We start from the raw sequence: 7,855 nt of genomic DNA on the forward strand, positions 1-7,855 counted from the left end.
GAAACACCGTGGCCCCTTTCTTTGAGATAACTCTGCACTAGTGCGAGCTGCAAATGCCACTTCCAGCTTAGCTGTGCAGAAGAAGAACAACAAGAAGAAGAAATATCTCGAAATATGTCCGTCAGGCCCCTTCCCTTGAGATAAATCTGCAAATATCTCGGAAACAAAGCGAGCTATGGCAAAATGTTAAGAGACCTTTTTTGTAGAGAATTAAGTTTCCTACTTTTTATGTTCTATGATATTTTTTGATCAGATGCGTAGTTCTCGAGATATATCAAGATATTTAAAAGTTCCGAAGCCGCACCAACATAATAGAGATACAGAAACACCGTGGCCCCTTTCTTTGAGATAACTCTGCACTATTGCGAGCTGTAAATGCCACTTCCAGCTTAGCTGTGCAGAAGAAGAACAACAAGAAGAAGAAATATCTCGAAATATGTCCGTCAGGCCCCTTCCCTTGAGATATATCTGCAAGTATCTCGGAAACGAAGCGAGCTATGGCAAAATGTTAAGAGACCTTTTTTGTAGAGAATTATGTTTCCTACAATTTATGTTCAATGATATTTTTTGATCAGAAGCGTAGTTTTCGAGATATATCGAGATATTTAAAAGTTCCGAAGCCGCACCAACATAATAGAGATACAGAAACACCGTGGCCCCTTTCTTTGAGATAACTCTGCACTAGTGAGAGCCGCAAATGCCACTTCCAGCTTAGCTGTGCAGAAGAAGAACAACAAGAAGAAGAAATATCTCGAAATATGTCCGTCAGGCCCCTTCCCTTGAGATAAATATGCAAATATCTCGGAAACGAAGCGAGCTATGGCAAAATGTTGAGAGACCTTTTTTGTAGAGAATTAAGTTTCCTACTTTTTATGTTCTATGATATTTTTTGATCAGATGCGTAGTTCTCGAGATATATCAAGATATTTAAAAGTTCCGAAGCCGCACCAACATAATAGAGATACAGAAACACCGTGGCCCCTTTCATTGAGATAACTCTGCACTATTGCGAGCTGGAAATGCCACTTCCAGCTTAGCTGTGCAGAAGAAGAACAACAAGAAGAAGAAATATCTCGAAATATGTCCGTCAGGCCACTTCCCTTGAGATAAATCTGCAAATATCTCGGAAACGAAGCGAGCTATGGCAAAATGTTAAGAGACCTTTTTTGTAGAGAATTAAGTTTCCTACTTTTTATGTTCGATGATATTTTTTGATCAGATGCGTAGTTCTCGAGATATATCAAGATATTTAAAAGTTCCGAAGCTGCACCAACATAATAGAGGTACAGAAACACCGTGGCCTCTTTCTTTGAGATAACTCTGCACTATTGCGAGCTGCAAATGCCGCTTCGAGCTTAGCTGTGCAGAAGAAGAACAACAAGAAGAAGAAATATCTCGAAATATGTCCGTCAGACCCCTTCCCTTGAGATGAATCTGCAAATATCTCGGAAACGAAGCGAGCTATGGCAAAATGTTAAGAGACCTTTTTTGTAGAGAATAATGTTTCCTACAATTTACGTTCTATGATATTTTTTGATCAGAAGCGTAGTTTTCGAGATATATCGAGATATTTAAAAGTTCCGAAGCCGCACCGACATAATAGAGATACAGAAACACCGTGGCCCCTTTCTTTGAGATAACTCTGCACTATTGCGACCTGCAAATGCCACTTCCAGCTCAGCTGTGCAGAAGAAGAACAACAAGAAGAAGAAATATCTCGAAATATGTCCGTCAGGCCCCTTCCCTTGAGATAAATCTGCAAATATCTCGGAAACGAAGCGAGCTATGGCAAAATGTTAAGAGACCTTTTTTGTAGAGAATTAAGTTTCCTACTTTTTATGTTCTATGATATTTTTTGATCAGATGCGTAGTTCTCGAGATATATCAAGATATTTAAAAGTTCCGAAGCCGCACCAACATAATAGAGATACAGAAACACCGTGGCCCCTTTCTTTGAGATAACTCTGCACTAGTGAGAGCCGCAAATGCCACTTCCAGCTTAGCTGTGCAGAGGAAGAACAACAAGAAGAAGAAATATCTCGAAATATGTCCGTCAGGCCCCTTCCCTTGAGATAAATCTGCAAATGTCTCGGAAACGAAGCGAGCTATGGCAAAATGTTAAGAGACCTTTTTTGTAGAGAATTAAGTTTCCTACTTTTTATGTTCTATGATATTTTTTGATCAGATGCGTAGTTCTCGAGATATATCAAGATATTTAAAAGTTCCGAAGCCGCACCAACATAATAGAGATACAGAAACACCGTGGCCCCTTTCTTTGAGATAACTCTGCACTATTGCGAGCTGCAAATGCCACTTCCAGCTTAGCTGTGCAGAGGAAGAACAACAAGAAGAAGAAATATCTCGAAATATGTCCGTCAGGCCAGTTCCTTTGAGCTGAATCTGCAAATATCTCGGAAACGAAGCGATCTATGGCAAAATGTTAAGAGACGTTTTTTGTAGAGAATTAAGTTTCCTACTTTTTATGTTCTATGATATTTTTTGATCAGATGCGTAGTTCTCGAGATATATCAAGATATTTAAAAGTTCCGAAGCCGCACCAACATAATAGAGATACAGAAACACCGTGGCCCCTTTCTTTGAGATAACTCTGCACTAGTGAGAGCCGCAAATGCCACTTCCAGCTTAGCTGTGCAGAGGAAGAACAACAAGAAGAAGAAATATCTCGAAATATGTCCGTCAGGCCCCTTCCCTTGAGATAAATCTGCAAATGTCTCGGAAACGAAGCGAGCTATGGCAAAATGTTAAGAGACCTTTTTTGTAGAGAATTAAGTTTCCTACTTTTTATGTTCTATGATATTTTTTGATCAGATGCGTAGTTCTCGAGATATATCAAGATATTTAAAAGTTCCGAAGCCGCACCAACATAATAGAGATACAGAAACACCGTGGCCCCTTTCTTTGAGATAACTCTGCACTATTGCGAGCTGCAAATGCCACTTCCAGCTTAGCTGTGCAGAGGAAGAACAACAAGAAGAAGAAATATCTCGAAATATGTCCGTCAGGCCAGTTCCTTTGAGCTGAATCTGCAAATATCTCGGAAACGAAGCGATCTATGGCAAAATGTTAAGAGACGTTTTTTGTAGAGAATTAAGTTTCCTACTTTTTATGTTCTATGATATTTTTTGATCAGGTGCGTAGTTCTCGAGATATATCAAGATATTTAAAAGTTCCGAAGCCGCACCAACATAATAGAGATACAGAAACACCGTGGCCCCTTTCTTTGAGATAACTCTGCACTATTGCGAGCTGCAAATGCCACTTCCAGCTTAGCTGTGCAGAGGAAGAACAACAAGAAGAAGAAATATCTCGAAATATGTCCGTCAGGCCAGTTCCTTTGAGCTGAATCTGCAAATATCTCGGAAACGAACCGATCTATGGCAAAATGTTAAGAGACGTTTTTTGTAGAGAATTATGTTTCCTACAATTTATGTTCTATGATATTTTTTGATCAGAAGCGTAGTTTTCGAGATATATCGAGATATTTAAAAGTTCCGAAGCCGCACCAACATAATAGGGATACAGAAACACCGTGGCCCCTTTCTTTGAGATAACTCTGCACTAGTGCGAGCCGCAAATGCCACTTCCAGCTTAGCTGTGCAGAAGAAGAACAACAAGAAGAAGAAATATCTCGAAATATGTCCGTCAGGCCCCTTCCCTTGAGATAAATCTGCAAATATCTCGGAAACGAAGCGAGCTATGGCAAAATGTTAAGAGACCTTTTTTGTAGAGAATTATGTTTCCTACAATTTATGTTCTATGATATTTTTTGATCAGATGCGTAGTTCTCGAGATATATCAAGATATTTAAAAGTTCCGAAGCCACACCAACATAATAGAGATACAGAAACACCGTGGCCCCTTTCTTTGAGATAACTCTGCACTATTGCGAGCTGTAAATGCCACTTCCGGCTTAGCTGTGCAGAAGAAGAACAACAAGAAGAAGAAATATCTCGAAATATGTCCGTCAGGCCCCTTCCCTTGAGATAAATCTGCAGATATCTCGAAAACGTAACGAGCTATGGCAAAATGTTAAGAGACCTTTTTTGTAGAGAATTAAGTTTCCTACTTTTTATGTTCTATGATATTTTTTGATCAGAAGCGTAGTTTTCGAGATATATCGAGATATTTAAAAGTTCCGAAGCCGCACCAACATAATAGAGATACAGAAACACCGTGGCCCCTTTCTTTGAGATAACTCTGCACTACGGCGAGCTGCAAATGCCACTTCCAGCTTAGCTGTGCAGAAGAAGAACAACAAGAAGAAGAAATATCTCGAAATATGTCCGTCAGGCCCCTTCCCTTGAGATAAATCTGCAAATATCTCGGAAACGAAGCGAGCTATGGCAAAATGTTAAGAGACCTTTTTTGTAGAGAATTATGTTTCCTACAATTTATGTTCTATGATATTTTTTGATCAGATGCGTAGTTCTCGAGATATATCAAGATATTTAAAAGTTCCGAAGCCACACCAACATAATAGAGATACAGAAACACCGTGGCCCCTTTCTTTGAGATAACTCTGCACTATTGCAAGCTGTAAATGCCACTTCCGGCTTAGCTGTGCAGAAGAAGAACAACAAGAAGAAGAAATATCTCGAAATATGTCCGTCAGGCCCCTTCCCTTGAGATATATCTGCAGATATCTCGAAAACGAAACGAGCTATGGCAAAATGTTAAGAGACCTTTTTTGTAGAGAATTATGTTTCCTACAATTTATGTTCAATGATATTTTTTGATCAGAAGCGTAGTTTTCGAGATATATCGAGATATTTAAAAGTTCCGAAGCTGCACCAACATAATAGAGGTACAGAAACACCGTGGCCTCTTTCTTTGAGATAACTCTGCACTATTGCGAGCTGCAAATGCCGCTTCGAGCTTAGCTGTGCAGAAGAAGAACAACAAGAAGAAGAAATATCTCGAAATATGTCCGTCAGACCCCTTCCCTTGAGATGAATCTGCAAATATCTCGGAAACGAAGCGAGCTATGGCAAAATGTTAAGAGACCTTTTTTGTAGAGAATAATGTTTCCTACAATTTACCTTCTATGATATTTTTTGATCAGAAGCGTAGTTTTCGAGATATATCGAGATATTTAAAAGTTCCGAAGCCGCACCAACATAATAGAGATACAGAAACACCGTGGCCCCTTTCTTTGAGATAACTCTGCACTATTGCGACCTGCAAATGCCACTTCCAGCTCAGCTGTGCAGAAGAAGAACAACAAGAAGAAGAAATATCTCGAAATATGTCCGTCAGGCCCCTTCCCTTGAGATAAATCTGCAAATATCTCGGAAACGAAGCGAGCTATGGCAAAATGTTAAGAGACCTTTTTTGTAGAGAATTAAGTTTCCTACTTTTTATGTTCTATGATATTTTTTGATCAGATGCGTAGTTCTCGAGATATATCAAGATATTTAAAAGTTCCGAAGCCGCACCAACATAATAGAGATACAGAAACACCGTGGCCCCTTTCTTTGAGATAACTCTGCACTATTGCGAGCTGTAAATGCCACTTCCAGCTTAGCTGTGCAGAAGAAGAACAACAAGAAGAAGAAATATCTCGAAATATGTCCGTCAGGCCCCTTCCCTTGAGATATATCTGCAAGTATCTCGGAAACGAAGCGAGCTATGGCAAAATGTTAAGAGACCTTTTTTGTAGAGAATTATGTTTCCTACAATTTATGTTCAATGATATTTTTTGATCAGAAGCGTAGTTTTCGAGATATATCGAGATATTTAAAAGTTCCGAAGCCGCACCAACATAATAGAGATACAGAAACACCGTGGCCCCTTTCTTTGAGATAACTCTGCACTAGTGAGAGCCGCAAATGCCACTTCCAGCTTAGCTGTGCAGAAGAAGAACAACAAGAAGAAGAAATATCTCGAAATATGTCCGTCAGGCCCCTTCCCTTGAGATAAATATGCAAATATCTCGGAAACGAAGCGAGCTATGGCAAAATGTTGAGAGACCTTTTTTGTAGAGAATTAAGTTTCCTACTTTTTATGTTCTATGATATTTTTTGATCAGATGCGTAGTTCTCGAGATATATCAAGATATTTAAAAGTTCCGAAGCCGCACCAACATAATAGAGATACAGAAACACCGTGGCCCCTTTCATTGAGATAACTCTGCACTATTGCGAGCTGGAAATGCCACTTCCAGCTTAGCTGTGCAGAAGAAGAACAACAAGAAGAAGAAATATCTCGAAATATGTCCGTCAGGCCACTTCCCTTGAGATAAATCTGCAAATATCTCGGAAACGAAGCGAGCTATGGCAAAATGTTAAGAGACCTTTTTTGTAGAGAATTAAGTTTCCTACTTTTTATGTTCGATGATATTTTTTGATCAGATGCGTAGTTCTCGAGATATATCAAGATATTTAAAAGTTCCGAAGCTGCACCCACATAATAGAGGTACAGAAACACCGAGGCCTCTTTCTTTGAGATAACTCTGCACTATTGCGAGCTGCAAATGCCGCTTCGAGCTTAGCTGTGCAGAAGAAGAACAACAAGAAGAAGAAATATCTCGAAATATGTCCGTCAGACCCCTTCCCTTGAGATGAATCTGCAAATATCTCGGAAACGAAGCGAGCTATGGCAAAATGTTAAGAGACCTTTTTTGTAGAGAATTAAGTTTCCTACTTTTTATGTTCTATGATATTTTTTGATCAGATGCGTAGTTCTCGAGATATATCAAGATATTTAAAAGTTCCGAAGCCGCACCAACATAATAGAGATACAGAAACACCGTGGCCCCTTTCTTTGAGATAACTCTGCACTATTGCGAGCTGGAAATGCCACTTCCAGTTTAGCTGTGCAGAAGAAGAACAACAAGAAGAAGAAATATCTCGAAATATGTCCGTTAGGCCCCTTCCCTTGAGATAAATCTGCAAATATCTCGGAAACGAAGCGAGCTATGGCAAAATGTTAAGAGACCTTTTTTGTAGAGAATTAAGTTTCCTACTTTTTATCTTCTATGATATTTTTTGATCAGATGCGTAGTTCTCGAGATATATCAAGATATTTAAAAGTTCCGAAGCCGCACCAACATAATAGAGATACAGAAACACCGTGGCCCCTTTCTTTGGGATAACTCTGCACTATTGCGAGCTGCAAATGCCACTTCCAGCTTAGCTGTGCAGAACAAGAACAACAAGAAGAAGAAATATCTCGAAATATGTCCGTCAGGCCACTTCCCTTGAGATAAATCTGCAAATATCTCGGAAACGAAGCGAGCTATGGCAAAATGTTGAGAGACCTTTTTTGTAGAGAATTAAGTTTCCTACTTTTTATGTTCTATGATATTTTTTGATCAGATGCGTAGTTCTCGAGATATATCAAGATATTTAAAAGTTCCGAAGCCGCACCAACATAATAGAGATACAGAAACACCGTGGCCCCTTTCTTTGAGATAACTCTGCACTATTGCGAGCTGGAAATGCCACTTCCAGTTTAGCTGTGCAGAAGAAGAACAACAAGAAGAAGAAATATCTCGAAATATGTCCGTTAGGCCCCTTCCCTTGAGATAAATCTGCAAATATCTCGGAAACGAAGCGAGCTATGGCAAAATGTTAAGAGACCTTTTTTGTAGAGAATTAAGTTTCCTACTTTTTATCTTCTATGATATTTTTTGATCAGATGCGTAGTTCTCGAGATATATCAAGATATTTAAAAGTTCCGAAGCCGCACCAACATAATAGAGATACAGAAACACCGTGGCCCCTTTCTTTGGGATAACTCTGCACTATTGCGAGCTGCAAATGCCACTTCCAGCTTAGCTGTGCAGAACAAGAACAACAAGAAGAAGAAATATCTCGAAATATGTCCGTCAGGC

The sequence above is a fragment of the Osmia lignaria genome, unplaced genomic scaffold (genome assembly GCF_051020975.1).
Source record: "Osmia lignaria lignaria isolate PbOS001 unplaced genomic scaffold, iyOsmLign1 scaffold0002, whole genome shotgun sequence".
NCBI lineage: Eukaryota > Metazoa > Arthropoda > Insecta > Hymenoptera > Megachilidae > Osmia > Osmia lignaria.